Here is a 26,125-nt window from a genome sequence, read left to right on the forward strand (position 1 = left end):
AACTTTGATGTGTCATATTTTGAGAGTCAACTCAGTAAGTTCACATCCACCGCATTGAACGACTGTGTTTGAAGGCATTATACCAACTGACACATTATACAAATCACACGATTTGTAGTTGTCATTGTTGCACGGAAACAACTTTGTTCCTTTCTCAGCTCTGAAGAACGCAAAAAATATACCCAACCGTAAATGTGATAAGTTCAACTCCATTACAGATTTTTGTGAGACGTAACTGTCAAATATTAAACCTGCAGAATACTTTGAAACACTGGTTTGAGATATATCAGACATGTATCAAATACAATTGTTTCTTATTTTCATATTGTAATATCGTTAATATCGGTCGGAATGGTTATGATTTTAACAGAATTAGAAATGAACAAACATCTTACCGAGTACAACCTCTATGACAGTCATGGATGTTGCAATATTGTAGCGTCTCACACATACAGTCAGAAGAGAGCGACGTTTTACCCCGGCTTGGTACTGAAAATCGACTAGTTTTGAGTGGATTCTATCAGCTAGACTGAAATAGATATTTACAAAGTATCAGGAAATGCACCCACACCACGACAGATTCCGTGCTCATACACTAACATTAGGCCAGCATGTTTTGTTAACGTGAAAATCGTGGGCAGACATTCGACGACGAACAACCCACCTTACCTCGGAACTGAAACACGGCGACAATGGTTTTGAAGACGTTTCGGTGCAGTTTAAAATATACGGTTTATTGTTGTCACATCATGGCGCTTGGCGTGGGCGTTTCAAACAGCACTCTGGGATGCAACGTTCAACTAATTCTTACTTAAAACATACTATGTGCTTAAGCTGACTATAATTTGCAGTTGGTTATGTTATGCATGTAACTCATTTATGTATACGATAATACATAACAAAATCATTATCATTATTTTTATTATAATCGGTATTGTGTTTATTTCCACATTAATCGTGTTTATTCAATGAACAAATGGCAACATAGTTCCTCTCGTAATACCATTATGTACTACGAATTATGCATGCAAAGCAGCGGAGTAAGTGTTAACTTTTGAAAGAACTGAACCGAAGTTCTTCGCATTTCTAGGTATAACGCTGGAACCATATTACGTATGATCATTAAAGCACGTATGCCAAACCGCCAGTCATTTTCTGATACCGATGTTTTGCAAGCTGACGGGTATGGAACACACCAGAACACTGTAGTGTGACATGGAACCGGTGTATCTGTTAACAAAGAGGAAAGTAATATTTAACACTGCTACCAACATTGACAGGAGTTCTGGACAAATCTTTGCTCAGTGGCAGCAGTTAACCCGGTTTTTAACCCTTCGTCACATTTGTAATGACGTGTCAGGTAATTGAGGGGCTTAGTGAACACGTGACAGGCGTTTCGCTGAGCTTGAACCTGATCACGGATCTGAACCTGGGATTCCAGCGCCACCAATCGAACAGTAGGTTACAACGTCTACCACTGGGCCACTCTTGGATCCTTTATAAAAGGTGTTGTATACTACCGGGCAAAATAAGTATAAACCTTTCTGACGTTGTTAAAATGTAGCTTGACTGAACACACTGCTAACTTATGGTCTAAAACAATTCCTTGAAACGCGTATCACAATGAGGTGCCAGTCCTCGCTTGGTATTGTTTAACCTCCATTAAACATGGATGTATAAATTCCTTTACCCGGATCTTCAATATGATTGATAATTACCGCGATGCAGTATTTGTTCGCCTACCCTATATCCTGTAGCCATCTAATGTTAGTGACTGTGTAGTGACTTAACTGAGTGAGTTCAGTTTAACACCGCTTTAGCAATAGTATTCCAGCCATATCACGGCGGGGGGACACCAGAAATGGGCTTCACACATTGTACCCATATGGGGAATCGAACCTGGGTCTTCGGCATGACGAGCGAACGCTTTAGCCTCTAAGCTACCCCACCGCTCCCACGTCAGAAAATGGCGATCGGTTAAATTGACATACCTTTTTTTTAAAAAAAACCGTTCCGGTATTCATTGTGCATACATGTTCAATTCTGATGCGTTCCATCACTCTTGCATTCTGAGATCTTGTAGTATGACAGACAGGACCGCTTATTTCAGCCATTTTGCTGTTCAGTTATCGCTCCCTCTGCACACAGTTATCTAACCAAAGACATGTTTTGGTTACAATCTTGCAGGAACCTGTGTTTAAAGGTGTATTATGGCTGAATGATACCGTGGGTAATTCAGGCCTTGGGGAAGGATTGGAACAAATCTGTGATTAGAGATGGGAGAGTAACAGAAAGGGGATGTTCTTCTGGAAAAGATGTAGATGTATGTACACCTTCAACGAAATTATATTGTAATTAGGGAATATATGTATTCTTCGAACACTTTGATGTTATCCAAACAAAAATGTGCGAGAGTGACGGTGTAGTCGAGTTATTTTACAAGTTTGTAGAGCTCAGTGCAGGAAGAAATTTGTTTCATTTAGCTGGACTTAATGAGTGTGGTTTTAGGCCGTCGTAGTATGGATTATTCCCGTAACATCTAGTCGGGGAACACCAGAAACTGGCCTCACCCATTTGAGGAATCGACCCCGAGCTACTTAATGACTACTCCACACATATATGGACGTAATCTTGATTCTACACATGGTACTATTTACAACATCTGGACCTAAAATCGTCCCCAGATTGTGGACCACACGCCAAATATTAAAGCAAAAGACCAATATCACCTCTCCGTACTGCACTCCCAACACTGTGGAAAATGTCCAATTATTCCCTGTTGGGCAGAGTTTCAATTCTTCGAGTAACTCATGCCGCCATCTTTGAAATTTCCGATTTTCTGGCATTGGCACAAAGAAGAGAAGGCTTTAAATGAACCTAAAGTATGAGTTTTGCGGCCTTGGCCAAACATCACCCGTACTTTATCAGACTGATGTTATCCCAAAACATTTCTGGCTTCCAATAGGCCGAGGTCAAGGTCGTTCAAAGATATTGGTAAGGTCCTAGACAGCAGTGACTGGTTCTACCAAGCGATCGTAGCGTTTAAAGCGATGTATAATCATTCATGTCTTCGGACATTTTCGTAGGACATAATATTGTAGGCAGCACTAACACCGTTTGTGGATCGGAGCCCAGGACAGCTGAGTAGGTAACACGAGTGTTCACTACACACATACAGACGTCATCATGTTCTATACAGGCAGTGTTCACAACACAATTTGTATCTCAATCCGCACGATCATGACTTGGTCGTTCCCGAAGGCAAACTATGGTGTATCATCCTCTTCTACAGCTGAGTCACCACGAAGATCAAACATGAACATAGTACTAAAAATACACACTGACGTCGAATATGTTTCAACTCCAGAAAACAAACCTTATTAAAAGCAAACACAGCTCACTGAGCATATTAAATGTCCTAATCCCTAGAGCACACGTATATGAAGATAGGGAGAAAGATTTGGTTTTAGTGGTAAATAAGCGCTATTGATTGTGCTGTAAATCAATGAGCGAATAGTAACGTCAAACCGACACCGTGCTCGCTGCACTTCTTATCTAATAATCTCTTTCCCCAACACGGTCCTGGCTATGGGCGGCTTACGACGCCCGCAGTGACAGGCATGGCATTGCCAGCCGTAACACCGCCAAAGTGATGATTGACAGTGTGCCACGTCGCCATAAAAATGTTTGTCCAGAAAAGACGAAATTAAATCCACACTATCCCAGCAGAGTCGTTACCTGTGCCCCGTGACACTGGTAGGAAGTATCTGGGCGATTAAAAGTGACGAAAAGAAAGTTGAGAAGAATTCAGTTGTAAGCTGCATCTCTAAGCGGTGGGTGGTTCACCAGTTGAGCGATCAAGAGTTTCAGTCACACGGATGTTTTTACATGGCGAATGAATAATCATCCCTCAGCTCAGTCTCACACAACTCAGATAATCAATAAGTGCCTGCAAAGACAAGATTTTCTTAGAATCATGGACGGGAATCAATGTCTATTTTTTGTCTATTTACAGTGAGTATGTTTCTGTTGACTATCATATGTCGATTATGGCAAGCACCGTCGTCCACAAGGTGAGATCAACACCCCTCGCTGCTCTCAATTTCCATTGATTGTCTACTACTGATCTCAGCACTGACACTTCAAGAGCTGGTGTATCGTTGTCATGAGGCCATTAAAGCTGGCGATTATATCCAGGAGGCATCTGTACCATCAGTTTACAAAGGAGGATACCATGATGCCTGTATTGCTAAGGTCATATATGATTAATACTTTGTCAATAATCTATATGCTCACCACCATGCAATGTTTACATTACTGCATGCTCTATTTAACACAATAGACTTGTAGCATCTCCAGACTGGTCGTGTTTTCAGGTTACCTTACGACTGCATATAGAACCATTCATGGTTCTCGAGGATGTGTTGATGTAACGTTTCTGTATTTACCAAATGCCAAGCAACAACATGTGTACATGTACCAAACGTCATTCACATATCCAGACCCTTTCCTTTGAGTATATGTCCTACATCATTATCGCTACCAAACAACAACCTCAGACAGATAGTTAGATCGGTAGGTAGGTAGGGAGCTTGATATATATATATATATATATAACTGGTAGGTAGTTAGCTAGCTGGATATCGTACAAAACACTGACATATGATTTTCAAAGATCAATGTCCTGATTACAATCCACGCATCGTGTTTTCGCTGTTCTGTCAACAAACTATACTTATACCGTACGCATACATATACACCTGCGCAATTTAGAAAATATCGTATGCATATATACATTACTTACGTAAACATTCTCTTGTTAAATAAACTTAGACACTTCCTTTTTTTGCCAGGCTTAATGTAACGGTACTCTATCAATCTCACTCTCTCCATATGACACGTGAATTCCCTCGGGGCTCTTTGGACGCCAGATGCGCTAAGGTGGTTTTAGCGATCACTCACAAGGATCGATTCAGGAATGGTATACAGGGTCCACACATATGCGTGCAGCTGCATATATAGACCTGCATATGCACACATAAAGCATGGCAGACGCATACTACGACGTGCATGTGTGCAATGTGTACCCAAATACCACACACACACGCGCACTGGCACTAACTATGACGAACTCGTGCATACGGTCTGGTACCCATTGGCCTCCATCCAATTCGCACACATCCCGAATCGCCTTCACTGATACTGAAGGAGAAATGGCACTGGTGGCACCGTCTGTACTAGAGTGTACTCGAGTACAGTATAGACTAGTAAGAACATAAACCAGTTGCTTGACAGGAGACATTTCAACTGATGCATGTTACGCCAACTGAAAGTTCTTTTTAATAAAGTAAATTCTTTTTAAATTAAAGACAAAGAACCCAATATTAATGGGGTCAAAGGTTGAGGCTGCAGACGGGGCTGAGATGCTGAAGCAGGACTATGGTGCCACATCTTGCCAAAGACTGATCGTCTTCGGACAATTTGACCAACGCATCGTACTTACTCAAGGATCACCTCCACTGTGGATGGGAAACTGGCTACAGTTTCTACATGACGCTGGTCGCCTTCACATGGTGAACCGAGCTGCATCTGACATCATATCTCGCACTTCTTTATCAAATCTGGAAGTGTCCTCCACATGTCTGACATGTAACTTTTTGAAAACTTTACTTAAAACATGAAGTCGAAACGTCTTATCGGAAAACCTCTGAACAAGAGTCCCGCATGTCTCTTCGTAATCCTCGTCGGAAGACTAATAGTATTCTTGTATTTGTACAGCTGTGAAATAAGACCATCATGTAGTATATATACATTGCATGATGGCAGCTTCGTCCAGATGTATCCATCTGTGAGATGTGTCCTTAAGATTCCCTATTACTGCTACAGGTAGATAACATTCATGCATCAAAGCAACTACTCTCACACACCACGTTGTGCTGGGAACACATTGTCCCTGGTCTATATGCACGCCTTTGAACACCTCTCACCACAATTGACGTTGTAGCCTCAACGTACAGTCAGACAGACAAAGCCAAGCTCTAAAACCTCAATGGGTGATGGAGCCTTTTCTGTAGCAGCACCAGCTCTATGGAACAGACGAACTGAGTCCCAGTCACTTTTCAAGAACTTGCTGAAAACCTACTTCTTCAAGACTCGAATAGAACTCGTTTTACTCTCACTGTGTTGCAGCGCAGTTGGGCATCTGTGATGGAAACTAAGCCAGTTATTATTATTACATTTATTATTAATATTATTAAATGTGTCTATTAGAGTATCATTTGTTATACAAATGAAGCATGTTCGGTATTAGTATCATTCATAATTGCTAATACATCTACAACTGACAGCAGCCGAGAAAATTCGCCACCATCAAATTACAACTAGTATGTTGGGTTGTTGACGGATGCTCTGGCAGGGTATCCAGCAGTCATCAAAAACCGAGCAGTCACAGAACATCACATGTACGTCCTCACCGAGACATTAAACTTTAAGATATTCCTTGGTAATAAATAACGTGTTAAATATCACAGGAACCAACCCTGGTATTGATTTCCAGACCACATCCCATATTTCATAACTTCTTAAGTATAGTTGTCCGTGAATTAAACTAATTACTCTCTCGTCATATCAAAGATGAGGCTGACCGCTGTTGATTAACGTGAACATATATCACAATAATGGACACAGAAGACAGCGTGCCTACGATTGAAGTAGGCCATAAATTACAGACATGCGCAGTGCGTACACAGTACACGCTTAGTAAGCATAGTATAGTTGCAGATTCTGTCATTTACAAAATGGGTCCAGCATAATTGAGGTGACAGAACCCAATTAATATTCAAACGAGACCGCATCGCTGAAGTTTTGGGGACCATTATTGTTATATTCTTGCTCTATAGCCTTGATCGTACTTTGAGCAAATAAAATCCACTTCAGATGCATGGTAAGTTCGTTGCAAAACTATAAGCTATAACTATAAGAGGTATCCTGTATGAAATCATGAGATAGTGTGTCCAAAAAACCTGAGATAACAATGGGGAAGCATGGGGCAGAAGCAGCAAGTAGCGATTTACGATCTTTGAACAGAATCTAGGGCAGCACGCACGTAACAATGGGTGGTGTCAGCTGAATGTGATCGAAAAACGGCGCAGAATCTAGAGCAGGAACCTAAAAATAGGCAGTGTAAGAGGGTAATGTAGAACAGAATGAAAACTGAACAATGGGTAATGTAAGAGCGAAATAATCATACAGGAAAAAATCAATGGGCGATATTAGACCGAAAATAAACAAACAAGTAAAATGTTCCTGTTTCAGTGTAGTATGTAAGGTAAAAGCAAAATATAATTTAGTCTTACATTGGAATCTATGAAGAGAATACTAAGTCAAAATGATTAATCTTAGTTCAGAAATAGTACTATTTTACGAGCTTGGGACTTAATATGGGAAGGTCAGAGAGATATCAGAGCTGAACGTGGGAAAGATGCGTTCTAGGCGGCGATATGACACGTGAACACGGTACGGCTGATAGCGAATGAGTGCATAGTGTCATCTTCCAGAAATAATCTGCTGCTCTGTTCAAATGGGTTCATGGTACATTGATTGAGCACATATCTATTCACTGTACACAACCTTCACAAGGTCTAAGTGGATGAGCCCTGGGCAGAGCAACCACGGTGATCATACTAAACAGCCCTTCCCAAGTTTGTTTCCCCATCAATACTTAGGGTCATGAAGTACTGCTTCATGGTGAGGATAATTCAGAAGACCAACTGATCGAAGACAAGAAGCATTTTAATCATTCATTCTGTTTCAAGTTTAGGATCCCATGCCATACTCACAACCCTTTAAAAAATACTGAACTGCCCAATGGATACCCGAAGGACACAGTTCACCTTTCAACAAGCGACCACATACCAAAGCTTACAGTTTCCAGACTGCAAAGCACCTGGCAATGGCATTCTTAGGGATGAAACAAGGGATCGGCTGACTCCACAGACATCTATGAAACCTACTCCTAGACATTCTGCGTTTGTGTTAAACATACACCTCAGGCTTTCGTAACACCTTTCAGCGGAGTTCCGGGACACAAGAGACCAAGGCACTTAGTGTCAGATCTTTTTAGCTTGCCATGAATCATTGTTTTCCTAAACATTTTGGACACCTTTACCTAAACTTTGTGGACATATTCCTAGATCTCACGGACACTTGCACCTGTCACTTATTCAAAGACTACCGGAATACCACATCCGAATAACCGGAACTACTTTCAGGACCACTATTCTGAGACCGACGTGACACAATCGCAAACAGAGAACTGTAAAAATAATAAGCTGGTTAAAGTTTCATGCAGTACACGATTGCATGTTCCCTCCCCAGCAACCTAGCACCATTAAGCGTTCACGTTCATGCAGCCTTGTGTTTGTTTCATTACAACTGTTTCAATATTCATCACCTTCTGTTCCAGTGACGTATACCGATGCAAACCTCGCACTGAAGATAACACAGCACGGTGAGCATGAACAATTAAATCATTTGGATGATTCAGCACAACCTTTTCACACAATAGATAGATAGTTTGCCGCAGTCATACAGGTGGAATATTGCCGTGATCTGCGTTAAATACCAAACATATATACACCGCTCTGCCAATTAATAATGAATGATTTGAGCATGTGAACATATTTGTCACACGCCGACTGTATAAACATTCAAGGGTTTCAAACACTGATATTCTCAGAATATGTGTTAAAAGTACTGTTAATACTGTCATACATATCTTGCTTTGGCATAGTTATTTTGTCAAATTCACTGTGCCATACAGCAGTATTTCAATGATATCAAAGAGGGTCAACCTGATTTGGGAGGAAAATGGTGTAGAAAATGGACGTTTAATTATGGCAAGTTAAGTATGCTGTGACCAATTATCTGATCAGTGTTAAGTACTTAATGTTATACACAGTACGTTACCTCGGCTTAGTTATTTTGGGAGAAATGAATACATGGTTCCTTCCTCTAGAATATATTTCTTGGACAATGAAGATTAGGCTAACGTGCATAAAACAAACAAATTTGTTTTACTAAACACAACTAAAATCTGGAACAATTAAATTCGAGATTTCCAGAAAAGGCAGGTACTTAACTTAAAGAGTAACTTTACTCAGGACAGGAGCATTACACAAGTACTTGGCCCTAAATATATTGGTTTACAACTTAATACTAGAAATAACGGGTATAACATATAACAACAGAAGTAATTCAGTACAAGATCACAATCACACCTTAAATACCTACAAGAGAAAGTACGGTCTGACCTGGCCACTCACAAACAGTACGACCCGTCATGGTCCAGCAGTGCCTGGCGATGGTTAACCTTGAAAGTGTACATTACTTCCGGCACACGGACGTCGGAGAAAGCAGCCTACGATAGGTACCGGGATCCCATAAATACCCCAGAGGATAACCAGAATTGTGTTTTCTAAAATAAGGAAAACACGACAAGCAAACTACTAAACCACAAGGGGTTATGTAGGTTCCAATGCAAAGAGCTGTACAAAAACCATCCTAAAGGTACCCTTGAGCATTTACAACCAAATAATTAAACAATTCGTACGGTGGCAAGAATGACCAGAAAAACATGAGAAATATCGCATTAGACAGTACTATATAATCCCACTTCTGCGTGAAAATCAAATTACAAAACACATATTCAATACACGAATGGGCTTGCCTCAACATAAGAGATCAGCTATAGCGTAACAAGGGATGATGAAAGTATGCGGTCGAAGGACAATTCTCTGATATAGCCCTCTTGAGTATCAAGCTGTGCCGACCGCTGGACAGCCATGAGTGGTGAAGGCGCTACGTCACTGTACCGTGAAGACCTTTGTTTTTACCTCCCGGTGACACAATGTAACTCACTAGATACTACATGGTCTCGTTCCTAAACTTAGGGGTACGACTGGCGTAAGTCTTTGTTAAACTATGGGAATTACGTCAATCCTTGCACTACGACGGACCTACGTCCAGGTTAAACTGTGGGAATTACGTCAATCCTTGCACTTCGACGGACTTACGTCCAGGTTAAACTGTGGGAATTACGTCAATCCTTGCACTGCGACGGACCTACGTCCAGGTTAAACTGTGGGAATTAAGTCAATCCTTGCACTACGACGGACCTACGTCCAGGTTAAATTGTGGGAATTACGTCAAATCTTGCACTACGACTGACCTACGTCCAGGTTAAATTGTGGGAATTACCACGGTCTTTGCGCTACGACTGTCGTAAATCTTTATGAAACCATGGGAATTACGACAATCTTAGCCTTACGGTCTCCTTGCCACGGAGACCTGGCATCGGGAGAAGCGGGAAGATTTGTTAAAGCCACACTCAACGGTATTTCTGGGAATCTGTAAACAATCAAGTCTGGATCAGGCAACTGCGTTGTTGTCATCCTGAGCACTGACATGGTGTTGTGACACATACACCTACCACATCATCAAGTCTGACCACTTCATCCATTAGCTATTTCATTCGGGGTGCGAGAAGTAAATCCGACATAGTTGGCTGATAAAAGATTAATATTTTTTTACTGTATCCATGTACTTTTGGTCCATGTTTTGATAGTTGTGTGACTTCTGGAAATACCACCCTTACGAGAACAATATCGTTCCTTCGTATTTGCGTTAAGCACTTGCATAAATACACTGTGTGACAACTACAGTTCACAATCGGCTGCCGGATATAGATTCATAATGAATTAATGACGACTGATTCAATAGGGACTAATTTGTACTGATTCACAAACACCAGTCAGTGGTTGTCAGGTGTCTGTGATTCAATTGCCCTTGTTGAATCAGTACGAATTGGCGTATTGTGAGTCGGTGTTTATTCTATCATTATTTATCAGTGGCCAATAGCCCACTGTGAATTATTAGCTGTTGGCCGTTTATAGTTAGTGGCCAATAGCCTATTGTGAATCACTAGCTGTTTATTGTGCAAGATGGCCTACCAACCAATAGAACTAAAGGTCACTGATTCACATTGGGTCAGCACATATTGCTTAACATGAAGGTAACGGATGCTACTGAGGGACTTGACTGATTATCACAGATGTTCTCTGTCAAGAGAATCAACTAGCCTTGGTTTCATACATAATACTATGTTTTATAGATCTTGACCCGCATTACTGTGCGGTATAGAGCCTCATAGAGATCCACATATAGCATGTGTTGGGATTACACTTTCTCAGTAAAGTACAGCTTCTAGTACTTTTGTGGGTCGAGTCACATCCGGGATTCGAGCCCACTCACTCCGTGTCAGGCACCTAATTGCCAGTTCACAAGGTTAGCTATCTACACTGTATATGATCGAGACTACCAGTTGTCAGACTTCCATTGTTTGTGGAAGCCGCGGTGACTGAGTGTATGAAATCATCCCAAATATAACATATGTTGCATTTGACTACATTCTAAAAGGCATTGTCTTTTCATATAGATAACTGTCAAGATTGCCATATAGGTTAATGTACAGTGTAGATCTTCATATAGATAACTGTTAAGATTGCCATATAGGTTAGTGTACAGTGTAGATCTTCATATAGATAACTGTCAAGTTTGCCATATAGGTTAGTGTACAGTGTAGATGTTCATATAGATAACTGTTAAGATTGCCATATAGGTTAGAGTACAGTGTAGATCCTCATATAGATAACTGTTTAGATTGCCATATAGGTTAGTGTACAGTGTAGATCTTCTTATAGATAACTGTTAAAATTGCCATATAGGTTAGTGTACAGTGTAGATCTTCATACAGATAACTGTAGATTGCCATATAGGTTAGTGTACAGTGTAGATCTTCATATTGATCACTGTTAAGATTGCCACATAGGTTAGTGTACAGTGTAGATCTTCATATAGATAACTGTTAAGATTGCCATGTAGGTTAGTGTACAGTGTAGATCTTCTTATAGATAACTGTCAAGATTGCCATATAGGTTAGTGTACAGTGTAGATGTTCATATAGATAACTGTTTAGATTGCCATATAGGTTAGTGTAGATGTTCATATAGATCACTGTTAAGATTTTCATATAGCTTAGTTTACAGTGTAGATCTTCTTATAGATAACTGTTTAGATTGTCATATAGGTTAGTGTACAGTGTAGATGTTCATACAGATCACTGTTAAGATTGTCATATAGCTTAGTGTACAGTGTAGATGTTCATATAGATCACTGTTAAGATTGTCATATAGGTTAGTGTACAGTGTAGATGTTCATACAGATCACTGTTAAGATTGTCATATAGGTTAGTGTACAGTGTAGATGTTCATATAGATCACTGTTAAGATTGTCATATAGCTTAGTGTACAGTAGAGAAGTTCATATAGATAACTGATAAGATTACCATATAGGTTAGTGTACAGTGTAGATCTTCATATAGATCACTGTTAAGATTGCCATATAGGTTAGTGTACAGTGTAGATCTTCATATAGATAGCTGTCAAAATTGCCATATAGGTTAGTGTACAGTGTAGATCTTCATATAGATCACTGTTAAGATTGCCATATAAGTTAGTGTACAGTGTAGATCTTCATATAGATAACTTAAGATTGCCATATAGGTTAGTGTACAGTGTAGATCTTCATATAGATAACTGTTAAAATTGCCATATAGGTTAGTGTACAGTGTAGATCTTCATACAGATAACTGTTAAGATTGCCATATAGGTTAGTGTACAGTGTAGATCTTCTTATAGATCACTGTTAAGATTGCCACATAGGTTAGTGTACAGTGTAGATCTTCATATAGATAACTGTTAAAATTGCCATATAGGTTAGTGTACAGTGTAGATCTTCATACAGATAACTGTCAAGATTGCCATATAAGTTAGTGTACAGTGTAGATCTTCATATAGATAACTGTTTAGATTGCCATATAGGTTAGTGTAGCTGTGTTCATATAGATCACTGTTAAGATTTTCATATAGCTTAGTTTACAGTGTAGATCTTCTTATAGATAACTGTTTAGATTGCCATATAGCTTAGTGTACAGTGTAGAAGTTCATATAGATAACTGTTAAGATTGCCATATAGGTTAGTGTACAGTGTAGATCTTCATATAGATAGCTGTCAAAATTGCCATATAGGTTAGTGTACAGTGTAGATCTTCATATAGATCACTGTTAAGATTGCCATATAAGTTAGTGTACAGTGTAGATCTTCATATAGATAACTTAAGATTGCCATATAGGTTAGTGTACAGTGTAGATCTTCATATAGATAACTGTTAAAATTGCCATATAGGTTAGTGTACAGTGTAGATCTTCATACAGATAACTGTTAAGATTGCCATATAGGTTAGTGTACAGTGTAGATCTTCATATAGATCACTGTTAAAATTGCCATATAGGTTAGTGTACAGTGTAGATCTTCATACAGATAACTGTTAAGATTGCCATATAGGTTAGTGTACAGTGTAGATCTTCATATAGATAACTTAAGATTGCCATATAGGTTAGTGTACAGTGTAGATCTTCATATAGATAACTGTTAAAATTGCCATATAGGTTAGTGTACAGTGTAGATCTTCATACAGATAACTGTTAAGATTGCCATATAGGTTAGTGTACAGTGTAGATCTTCATATAGATCACTGTTAAAATTGCCATATAGGTTAGTGTACAGTGTAGATCTTCATACAGATAACTGTTAAGATTGCCATATAGGTTAGTGTACAGTGTAGATCTTCATACAGATAACTGTTAAAATTGCCATATAGGTTAGTGTACAGTGTAGATCTTCATACAGATAACTGTTAAGATTGCCATATAGGTTAGTGTACAGTGTAGATCTTCATATAGATAACTGTTAAGATTGCCATATAGGTTAGTGTACAGTGTAGATCTTCATATAGATAACTGTTTAGATTGCCATATAGGTTAGTGTACAGTGTAGATGTTCATATAGATAACTGTTAAGATTGCCATATAGGTTAGTGTACAGTGTAGATCTTCATATAGATAACTGTTAAGATTGCCATATAGGTTAGTGTACAGTGTAGATGTTCATATAGATAACTGTTAAGATTGCCATATAGGTTAGTGTACAGTGTAGATCTTCATATAGATAACTGTTAAGATTGCCATATAGGTTAGTGTACAGTGTAGATGTTCATATAGATAACTGTTAAGATTGCCATATAGGTTAGTGTACAGTGTAGATCTTCATATAGATAACTGTTAAGATTGCCATATAGGTTAGTGTACAGTGTAGATCTTCATATAGATAACTGTTTAGATTGCCATATAGGTTAGTGTACAGTGTAGATGTTCATATAGATCACTGTTAAGATTGCCATATAGGTTAGTGTACAGTGTAGATCTTCATATAGATAACTGTTTAGATTGCCATATAGGTTAGTGTACAGTGTAGATGTTCATATAGATAACTGTTAAGATTGCCATATAGGTTAGTGTACAGTGTAGATCTTCATATAGATCACTGTTAAGATTGCCATATAGGTTAGTGTACAGTGTAGATCTTCATATAGATCACTGTTAAGATTGCCATATAGGTTAGTGTACAGTGTAGATCTTCATATAGATAACTGTTAAGATTGCCATATAGGTTAGTGTACAGTGTAGATCTTCATATAGATCACTGTTAAGATTGTCATATAGGTTAGTGTACAGTGTAGATCTTCATATAGATAACTGTTAAGATTGCCATATAGGTTAGTGTACAGTGTAGATCTTCATATAGATAACTGTTAAGATTGCCATATAGGTTAGTGTACAGTGTAGATCTTCATATAGATAACTGTTAAGATTGCCATATAGGTTAGTGTACAGTGTAGATCTTCATATAGATAACTGTTAAGATTGCCATATAGGTTAGTGTACAGTGTAGATCTTCATATAGATAACTGTTAAGATTGCCATATAGGTTAGTGTACAGTGTAGATCTTCATATAGATAACTGTTTAGATTGCCATATAGGTTAGGTTAGTGTAGATGTTCATATAGATCACTGTTAAGATTTTCATATAGCTTAGTTTACAGTGTAGATCTTCTTATAGATAACTGTTTAGATTGCCATATAGGTTAGTGTACAGTGTAGATGAAGTTCATATAGATAACTGTTAAGATTGCCATATAGGTTAGTGTACAGTGTAGATCTTCATATAGATCACTGTTAAGATTGCCATATAGGTTAGTGTACAGTGTAGATCTTCATATAGATCACTGTTTAAGATTGCCATATAAGTTAGTGTACAGTGTAGATCTTCATATAGATAACTGTTAAGATTGCCATATAGGTTAGTGTACAGTGTAGATCTTCATATAGATAACTGTTAAGATTGCCATATAGGTTAGTGTACAGTGTAGATCTTCATATAGATCACTGTTAAGATTGCCATATAGGTTAGTGTACAGTGTAGATCTTCATATAGATCACTGTTAAGATTGCCATATAGGTTAGTGTACAGTGTAGATCTTCATATAGATAACTGTTAAGATTGCCATATAGGTTAGTGTACAGTGTAGATCTTCATATAGATAACTGTTAAGATTGCCATATAGGTTAGTGTACAGTGTAGATCTTCATATAGATAACTGTTAAGATTGCCATATAGGTTAGTGTACAGTGTAGATCTTCATATAGATAACTGTTAAGATTGCCATATAGGTTAGTGTACAGTGTAGATCTTCATATAGATCACTGTTAAGATTGCCATATAGGTTAGTGTACAGTGTAGATCTTCATATAGATCACTGTTAAGATTGCCATATAGGTTAGTGTACAGTGTAGATCTTCATATAGATAACTGTTAAGATTGCCATATAGGTTAGTGTACAGTGTAGATCTTCATATAGATAACTGTTAAGATTGCCATATAGGTTAGTGTACAGTGTAGATCTTCATATAGATAACTGTTAAGATTGCCATATAGGTTAGTGTACAGTGTAGATCTTCATATAGATAACTGTTTAGATTGCCATATAGGTTAGTGTACAGTGTAGAAGTTCATATAGATAACTGTTAAGATTACCATATAGGTTAGTGTACAGTGTAGATCTTCATATAGATAACTGTCAAGATTGCCATATAAGTTAGTGTACAGTGTAGATCTTCATATAGATCACTGTTAAGATTGCCATATAGGTTAGTGTACAGTGTAGATCTTCATATAGATAACTGTCAAGATTGCCATATAAGTTAGTGTACAGTGTAGATCTTCATATAGATCACTGTTAAGATTGCCATATAGGTTAGTGTACAGTGTAGATCTTCATACAGATAACTGTTAAAATTGCCATATAGGTTAGTGTACAGTGTAGATCTTCATACAGATAACTGTTAAGATTGCCATATAGGTTAGTGTACAGTGTAGATCTTCATACAGATAACTGTTAAGATTGCCATATAGGTTAGTGTACAGTGTAGATCTTCATATAGATAACTGTTTAGATTGCCATATAGGTTAGTGTACAGTAGAGAAGTTCATATAGATAACTGTTAAGATTACCATATAGGTTAGTGTACAGTGTAGATCTTCATATAGATAACTGTCAAGATTGCCATATAAGTTAGTGTACAGTGTAGATCTTCATATAGATCACTGTTAAGATTGCCATATAGGTTAGTGTACAGTGTAGATCTTCATATAGATAACTGTCAAGATTGCCATATAAGTTAGTGTACAGTGTAGATCTTCATATAGATCACTGTTAAGATTGCCATATAAGTTAGTGTACAGTGTAGATCTTCATACAGATAACTGTTAAGATTGCCACATAGGTTAGTGTACAGTGTAGATCTTCATATAGATAACTGTTTAGATTGCCATATAGGTTAGTGTACAGTGTAGATCTTCATATAGATAACTGTCAAGATTGCCATATAGGTTAGTGTACAGTGTAGATCTTCATATAGATAACTGTTTAGATTGCCATATAGGTTAGTGTACAGTAGAGAAGTTCATATAGATAACTGTTAAGATTACCATATAGGTTAGTGTACAGTGTAGATCTTCATATAGATAACTGTCAAGATTGCCATATAAGTTAGTGTACAGTGTAGATCTTCATATAGATCACTGTTAAGATTGCCATATAGGTTAGTGTACAGTGTAGATCTTCATATAGATAACTGTCAAGATTGCCATATAAGTTAGTGTACAGTGTAGATCTTCATATAGATAACTGTTTAGATTGCCATATAGGTTAGTGTACAGTGTAGATCTTCATATAGATAACTGTCAAGATTGCCATATAAGTTAGTGTACAGTGTAGATCTTCATATAGATAACTGTTTAGATTGCCATATAGGTTAGTGTAGCTGTGTTCATATAGATCACTGTTAAGATTTTCATATAGCTTAGTTTACAGTGTAGATCTTCTTATAGATAACTGTTTAGATTGCCATATAGCTTAGTGTACAGTGTAGAAGTTCATATAGATAACTGTTAAGATTGCCATATAGGTTAGTTTACAGTGTAGATCTCCATATAGATCACTGTTAAGATTGCCATATAAGTTAGTGTACAGTGTAGATCTTCATATAGATAACTTAAGATTGCCATATAGGTTAGTGTACAGTGTAGATCTTCATATAGATCACTGTTAAGTTTGTGATATAGCTTAGTGTACAGTGTAGATCTTCATATAGATAACTGTGTCTTATAGGTGTTCATCTTACCCTGGAAGATCAGGGTTAGAATTGGTCTTCAGTAACCAATGCTTGTCATAAGAGGTGACTAATGGGATAGAGTGGTCAGGCTCCCTAACTTGGTTGACACATGTCATCGTATGCCAGTTGCGTAGATCGATGCTTATGTCGTTGATCACTGGATTGTCTGGTCAGGAGTATTTACAGACCGTCGCCATATAGCTGGAATATTGTTCACAGATCAGTGTGCATCTTGCAATAGACTACTTTGTAAATGTAGATATTCATATAAATGGAAATGTGGATCTTTATGCAGGTCAATGTGTACCTTCATATTGACCACTGTGTAAATATTCATATATTTTACCAAGCAGAGTAGATCTTCATACAGAACACTGTGTAAATATTCAGATATTTTACCATGCAGTGTAGATCTTCCTATAGATTACTGTGAACATTTTAGCATGCATAACCATGTAGGTTTCCTACAGATATTCACGAAGATGTATGTGGAAATGTTCTCTTACAGACCAGTGTGTAGTGTAAATCTTCATATAGCCCACCGCGTTGTTCAATGCATAGATGTGACTCAGAATCAGAGTACGGAGTATCGGTGTTTCACTTAGTTCGCTGCGTTGCTCTCGCTCAGCGTAATGGTATAGAATTAGTGTAAAATATCCTACAGGGGGGTAAACCGTTCTATAAATCACAGTGCACATCATTGTGACAACAAACTACTCGGACATCCGGAAAGTGACATTTCAAAGGTGGATCGATTTGTCAAAAGAAGCACACATTGAAGTCATTTTGACATAGCTGAACAGATTTCACACTTTGAAGATTCCAAAGTAAACCTCGAGTGACTGAACGGATTGAATAAATGATAAATCACGAATGTTTTCTGAGCGCAAAATATTAATAGAACTCGACAGTCCGTATTTGCTCGACCAGCGAGACACCGATCACCGAGACATCGGTGATATTTCTAAAATCACCATCTCCAGTGGCTGATTGACTTGCTTATCTGACCTGCACTAATAAGGGATTTGTTCACGAGGCGCAGGAACAGATAGCGTCAACAATGATGTAATACAAATGGATGATTCAGTACTCGTCTGATTCAATATTCATGTGCCCCCAAACTCACCCCCAGCCTGTAGCCCACCCTATGCACACTACACCCTCTCTCCCCACCATGAATGGCTGTATTATTTGGGTTCTATCCCCGTATCATCCCTGAGATTTGCCCCTAATTCTACACAGTCGCGATTTGTCTGCAGTCAACAGGGAGTCGCTAAATTCCCGGGCGTGATATATTTGCAAAGAACAATCTAAAATGGAAATATGATTGTAAACTGGCTTATTGTGAGTATCTATTACCGCGGCAGATGCTTCACGTGTCTATACTCTATACTGATCAATGATATGTCTACCATCCTGCTAGATTCAGGAAGCGTCCGACTTCACGGTATGTCAACACAATGTCAACCATCGAGGCATATCTATGCAGTGTCTACCATCGCAGTATGTCCATACAGTGTCTACAATTGTGGTATATAATACAGTAATAGCCATCGCCTTATGTCCATAAAATGTCTTCCATCATTGTATGCGCGTAAAGAGTGTACCATACCATCGTGGCATGTCCATAACGAGTGAGTGAGTGAGTTTTACGCCGTACTCAGCAATATTCCAGCTATATGGCGGCGGTCTGTAAATAATAGAGTCTGGACCAGACAATTATGTAAAACAGCAAGAGCATTGATTTATGCAACTAGGATACGATGACATGATGACTGACAACCCGATCCCGTTAGTCGCATCTTACGACAAGCATGGGTTACTGAAGATCAGATCTAACCCGGATCTTCACGGGCCGTGTATGATGAGTTAACCATAGCGGCATGTGCGTAAACCGTAGCGGTAAATGTGTCTACAATCGTGGCATGTCTATAAGGAGTTCACTATAGCGGAATGTCAGTAAAGTGTGTACCATAGTGGCATGTCTATAAGGAGTTCACTATAGCGGAATGTCAGTAAAGTGTCTACCATAGTGGCATGTCTATAAGGAGTTCACTATAGCGGAATGTCAGTAAAGTGTCTACCATAGTGGCATGTCTATAAGGAGTTCACTATAGCGGAATGTCAGTAAAGTGTGTACCATAGTGGCATGTCTATAAGGAGTTCACTATAGCGGAAAGTCAGTAAAGTGTGTACCATAGTGGCATGTCAATAGGGAGTTCACTATAGCGGAATGTCAGTAAAGTGTCTACCATAGTGGCATGTCTATAAGGAGTTCACTGTAGCGGAATGTTAGTAAAGTGTGTACCATAGTGGCATGTCTATAAGGAGTTCACTATAGCGGAAAGTCAGTAAAGTGTGTACCATAGTGGCATGTCTATAAGGAGTTCACTATAGCGGAAAGTCAGTAAAGTGTCTACCATAGTGGCATGTCTATAAGGAGTTCACTATAGCGGAAAGTCAGTAAAGTGTGTACCATAGTGGCATGTCCATAAGGAGTTCACTATAGCGGAATGTCAGTAAAGTGTGTACCATAGTGGCATGTCCATAAGGAGTTCACTATAGCGGAATGTCAGTAAAGTGTCTACCATAGTGGCATGTCTATAAGGAGTTCACTATAGCGGAATGTCAGTAAAGTGTCTACCATAGTGGCATGTCTATAAGGAGTTCACTATAGCGGAATGTCAGTAAAGTGTGTACCATAGTGGCATGTCTATAAGGAGTTCACTATAGCGGAAAGTCAGTAAAGTGTGTACCATAGTGGCATGTCAATAGGGAGTTCACTATAGCGGAATGTCAGTAAAGTGTCTACCATAGTGGCATGTCTATAAGGAGTTCACTGTAACGGAATGTTAGTAAAGTGTGTACCATAGTGGCATGTCTATAAGGAGTTCACTATAGCGGAAAGTCAGTAAAGTGTGTACCATAGTGGCATGTCTATAAGGAGTTCACTATAGCGGAATGTCAGTAAAGTGTCTACCATAGTGGCATGTCTATAAGGAGTTCACTATAGCGGTATGTCAGTAAAGTGTGTACCATAGTGGCATGTCTATAAGGAGTCCACTGTAGCGGAATGTCAGTAAAGTGTGTACCATAGCGGCATGCCTATAAGGAGTTCACTATAGCGGAATGTCAGTAAAGTGTGTACCATAGTGGCATGTCTATAAGGAGTTCACTATAGCGGAATGTCAGTAAAGTGTCTACCATAGTGGCATGTCTATAAGGACTTCACTATAGCGGAATGTCAGTAAAGTGTGTACCATAGTGGCATGTCTATAAGGAGTTCACTATAGCGGAAAGTCAGTAAAGTGTGTACCATAGTGGCATGTCAATAGGGAGTTCACTATAGCGGAATGTCAGTAAAGTGTCTACCATAGTGGCATGTCTATAAGGAGTTCACTATAGCGGAATGTCAGTAAAGTGTGTACCATAGTGGCATGTCTATAAGGAGTTCACTATAGCGGAAAGTCAGTAAAGTGTGTACCATAGTGGCATGTCTATAAGGAGTTCACTATAGCGGAATGTCAGTAAAGTGTGTACCATAGTGGCATGTCTATAAGGAGTTCACTATAGCGGTATGTCAGTAAAGTGTGTACCATAGTGGCATGTCTATAAGGAGTTCACTGTAGCGGTATGTCAGTAAAGTGTGTACCATAGTGGCATGTCTATAAGGAGTTCACTATAGCATTACGTGTATAATGAGTCTACATTCGTGGCATGTCCATAAGCTGTCCACCATAGCGGTACGTCTGAAAAGTTAGTTCCATGATAGTAACGCCATGGAGTGTCTGTTGTCGATATAATTCCATAGAGTGTGTACCTTCGTTTTATATTCATGAATTGTATGAAATATATCAAGCACATGCTGATGACAGTGAAGTGTCCGTTATGCGTCCTGGCTACACGAGCAACGTGACTACCATGTGTGTACCCCTATTTTATATCCGGAATACCTACCCCGTGGATGTCTGTATAGCGATGATGACCTGTCAACTGAAGTTTTGGGTGGCTACCTCCATGGTGTACTAATTACCCTGATACCACCGCGACATGTCTGTCAACTGAAGTGTTGGGTGGCTACCTCCATGGTGTACTAATTAATCTGATACCACCGCGAAATGCCTGTCAGCTGAAGTGTTAGGTGGCTACCTTGATGGAGTACTAATTACCCTGATACCACCGCGACATGTCTGTCAACTAAAGTGTTAGGTAGCTACCTCCACGGTATAAACATTAACTTGGTACCACCGAGACTGTCAACTAAAGTGTAAGGTGCTATCATCTCGGTATGTCAACGGGTATTTACGACGTGTTGGTATGTTATCTAGCACCATGACATGTTGGTATGGTATCTAGCACCATGACATGCTGGTATGGTATCTAGCACCACGACGTGTTGGTATGGTATCTAGCACCATGACATGTCAGTATGGTATCTAGCACCACGACGTGTTGGTATGGTATCTAGCACCACGACGTGTTGATATGGTATCTAGCACCACGACATGTTGGTATGGTATCTAGCACCATGACATGTTAGTATGGTATCTAGCACCATGACATGTTGGTATGGTATCTAGCACCACGACGTGTTGATTTTGCATCTAGCACCACGACATGTTGATATGGTATCTTGCACCACGACATGTCAGTATGGTATCTAGCACCACGACATGTTGGTATGGTATCTAGCACCATGACATGTCAGTATGGTATCTAGCACCACGACATGTTGGTATGGTATCTAGCACCACGACATGTTGATATGGTATCTAGTAGGGGTGTCACTCTCACTTCGATTCGATACGATTATCGATTCAATTCGTTCGATTCGATTGATTTTGATTCGATTCACCAAAGCTGAGGACAAAGTCAAATTTGTTGTAATATCAGTTTAATTTGGCAAACTTTGGAAAATTGGCACAATGCACAATTAGAACTCTGTCAAGACAAGTTGTCAACAAATACTCGCTGAACAAGTGATCATGAAATTAAGTTTCAGTCACGAACTCTGGTGTCAAGTGTTCATTGTGACTGTAATGTCACTGTAAGTCATTTGGAATGATCATGTCCTGTGCAAGAATTTTCACTTCTCTCACTTCGATTCGATACGATTATCGATTCAATTCGTTCGATTCGATTGATTTCGATTCGATTCACCAAAGCTGAGGACAAAGTCAAAATTGTTGTAATATCAGTTTAATTTGGCAAACTTTGGAAAATTGGCACATTGCACAATTAGAACTCTGTCAAGACAAGTTGTAAACAAATACTCGCTGAACAAGTGATCATGAAATTAAGTTTCAGTCACGAACTCTGGTGTCAAGTGTTCATTGTGACTGTAATGTCACTTTAAGTCATTTGGAATGATCATGTCCTGTGCAAGAATTTTCACTTGAAAGACATGCCCTCTGGGCACTTACAATGTCTCCGGCAGTGGAGAATACCCTCTCACTGGCCACACTTGTAGCAGCGAATTTTCAACATAATTTCTTACGATTTCAGGTGAAATAAACCTTCAGTATTAGAAAGTAAGTACTTTATGAATCGAATCGATGTGGATGCATTTGTAATCGAGATCGAATCGTACATCTATCGATTCTATTTTCGATGAACCGAACCGAATCGTGACACCCATTGTATCTAGCACCATGACAAGTCAGTATGGTATCTAGCACCATGGCAAGTCAGTATGGTACGTATCTAGCACCATGACATGTCAGTATGGTATCTAGCACCACGACATGTTGATATAGTATCTAACACCACGACATGTTGATATGGTATCTAGCACCATGACATGTCAGTATGGTATCTAGCACCACGACATGTTGATATAGTATCTAGCACCACGACATGTTGATATGGTATCTAGCACCACGACATGTCAGTATGGTATCTAGCACTATGACATGTTGATATAGTATCTAGCACCACGACATGTTGATATGGTATCTAGCACCATGACATGTCAGTATGGTATCTAGCACCACGACATGTTGATATAGTATCTAGCACCACGACATGTTGATATGGTATCTAGCACCACGACATGTCAGTATGGAATCTAGCACCACGACATGTTGATATGGTATCTAGCACCACGACATGTCAGTATGGCATCTAACATGTTGGTGTGTTATCTGACATGTTGATATAGTATCTATCACCACGACATGTCAGTATGGTATCTAGCACCATGACATGTCAGTATGGTATCTAGCACCATGACATGTCAGTATGGTATCTAGCACCATGACATGTCAGTATGGTATCTAGCACCACGACATGTCAGTATGGTATCTAGCACCATGACATGTCAGTATGGCATCTAACATGTTGGTGTGTTATCTAGAACCATGATATGTTTGATACAGTCAACAACCGTGACGCAGTACAAAGACACCTCCTCATGCGTATACCCGAGGGACGCCTTGTCGAACCTGTATAGGATAAATATAACCGGGTATTGAGGCTCTATGTCTTACTGGATTGCATACGACAGCTGGATCGTTATTTAGGATGCCAGTCAATGTGGTGCCATATCCAGACCACACAACTGTGTAGGCACCAACGATATAGCTTGAGTATTACTGGTTGGGTCTGCAGCCTCCGCCATTCTCTGTGCCAAACGGATCACAGACGCACACACATGCACGCACACACACACACACACACACACACACACACACACACACACACACACACACACACACACACACTCTCTCTCTCTCTCTCTCTCTCTCTCGCACACACACACACACACAAAACCGTACATCCATCCATCCATATACACACATATCCACACGCATGCACACATGCACATATATACATCTATACAAACATACATACATTGTTAAGATTTGACGTTGAAACAAACCATGGATGTAAACTTATGTCAACTAAATTACTTATTAAAAACGGCCAACTTACCTGGAACCTCCAGCCATCCGTGAGGGCAGGGGAGTCCAGTCGTCTCCGCTCTCGGAGCTGCTCGGCTGGTACACGGCGGATTCAGTGAGAGAGGTTATCATTGCCATCACTTATACCCACCGAGAAATCGAAAGTCCCTTGTGGTCGTGGATTGTCCTGGGTCAGACTGCTCGGAGGGGACGTGATGCGGCGGGCGGGCGACGCTGCCTCCAGTGTTTGACCAACGTTAGAACCTTTTACTGAATAAATACAGGTTTCCACTGGCCTATTCCCGCACTTTCGATCCTATGGTTTACAAGACAGTGGTCAGTGACGGCACAGAGCACCCCGTGACTTGCGGGGACAGTTCCAGAGAAAAACGACCAGGAACGCCGAGAGGTAACAACTGTTCATATGAATAGCACTCTTCCTCTGAAGACAAACCTACTTACCAACGAACCAATAAGCTCACAGTCCACAATGGAAAAAGAGTAAAAGTTTGATTGTAGTTTTTGCTGTAATGGGTGATTTCACAGAGCTTCCCTGGGCGCTGAATGGGCGGTGGTGTCGCTGCCGGTTCGGGTAAAGTAGTCAGCTGTATTGACGAAGCGGCTGTAACACCTCATACCGCATGGCGACTGTCCCCAGGGACTCCTCGTGTCCAAATATCGTTGGATGGATTCATTCAGGGTTGCCCTATTATTCTAGGAGGCTTATATTTCGCGTTACCGTATTCTTTAATCAATCCATCACTTTGATGCAGTTCATGAAATATTAATTTAGCGGCGGTGAGATGGATGTCTTTATGGGTCTAACCGTGTAGCCTGGATGTCGAACGATGCTGGGTAACGGACTCAAGTCTGAAAATTAGGAAACAAAATAAATAGACACAAACTACTTCAGTAATTGATGTTCCTGTTAACGTGGGAAGTCATTCGCTAACTGGCCCTTGATTATACAAAGAAATCAGAGAGTACCTTTGATCGGGCGATATCGATCTCTCAGACGGGATGTTCAGTGAGGGTGGAGAACTCCGTGTTCACCGGTGTAAGAACACCTCCACGCTCTCCGACAGTGATTAGAACGAGGACGCTATGCCAGGAGTATGTAACGCCTCGTACATTGTTTGGTGCTCTTGTCAGAAAGAGACGTTAAAACATGTCGCCAGATATCGAACTCCGCCAGCACGGAGCACCAGCACGGAAGACTTGAGCAGCTTTTGTGGACCAAAATGGAAAACACGAAAAAAAGCATTGTCGATCGATTATAGAAGACAGTAGGATATAAGAAACATCGTAACTGCGTCACATAAAGCATTAAGACCAGGTACGTTAGGACATACGCTATCGATTTCAGTCACAGCGTCCTGGAAAATTAATCGAATGTTTACTCCCTACTCAAACGGTGTTTGAGATCGGTAGAAGGGGCGAAGCAAGACATTCTGGAGATCTGTGCTGGTCGTGGTAGTGTTGTCACTTGGCACTGGACCTGTCCACAACACTATCCAGTATGTCCTAGGCCC

The 26,125-nt window shown here is 39.6% G+C and overlaps 1 protein-coding gene across 2 annotated transcripts in view; it reads right to left on the minus strand.

Moving 5' to 3' along the window:
* LOC124290204 (neuronal acetylcholine receptor subunit beta-3-like) overlaps positions 1-25,813 on the minus strand; it is a 137,585-nt gene extending 111,772 nt beyond the window's left edge. For both annotated transcript variants that reach the window (XM_046726915.1, XM_046726913.1), the window contains exons 1-2: positions 25,581-25,813; positions 24,625-25,463 (exon numbers count right to left, since the gene is read on the minus strand). The gene's annotated coding sequence lies outside the window, so the exon portion shown is untranslated. The remainder of the gene's footprint in view (positions 1-24,624; positions 25,464-25,580) is intronic.
* Between the last annotated feature and the right edge of the window lie 312 nt (positions 25,814-26,125).

Source organism: Haliotis rubra, unplaced genomic scaffold (genome assembly GCF_003918875.1).
Source record: "Haliotis rubra isolate DU_JTF1 unplaced genomic scaffold, ASM391887v1 Scf46, whole genome shotgun sequence".
Taxonomy (NCBI): Eukaryota; Metazoa; Mollusca; class Gastropoda; order Lepetellida; family Haliotidae; genus Haliotis; species Haliotis rubra.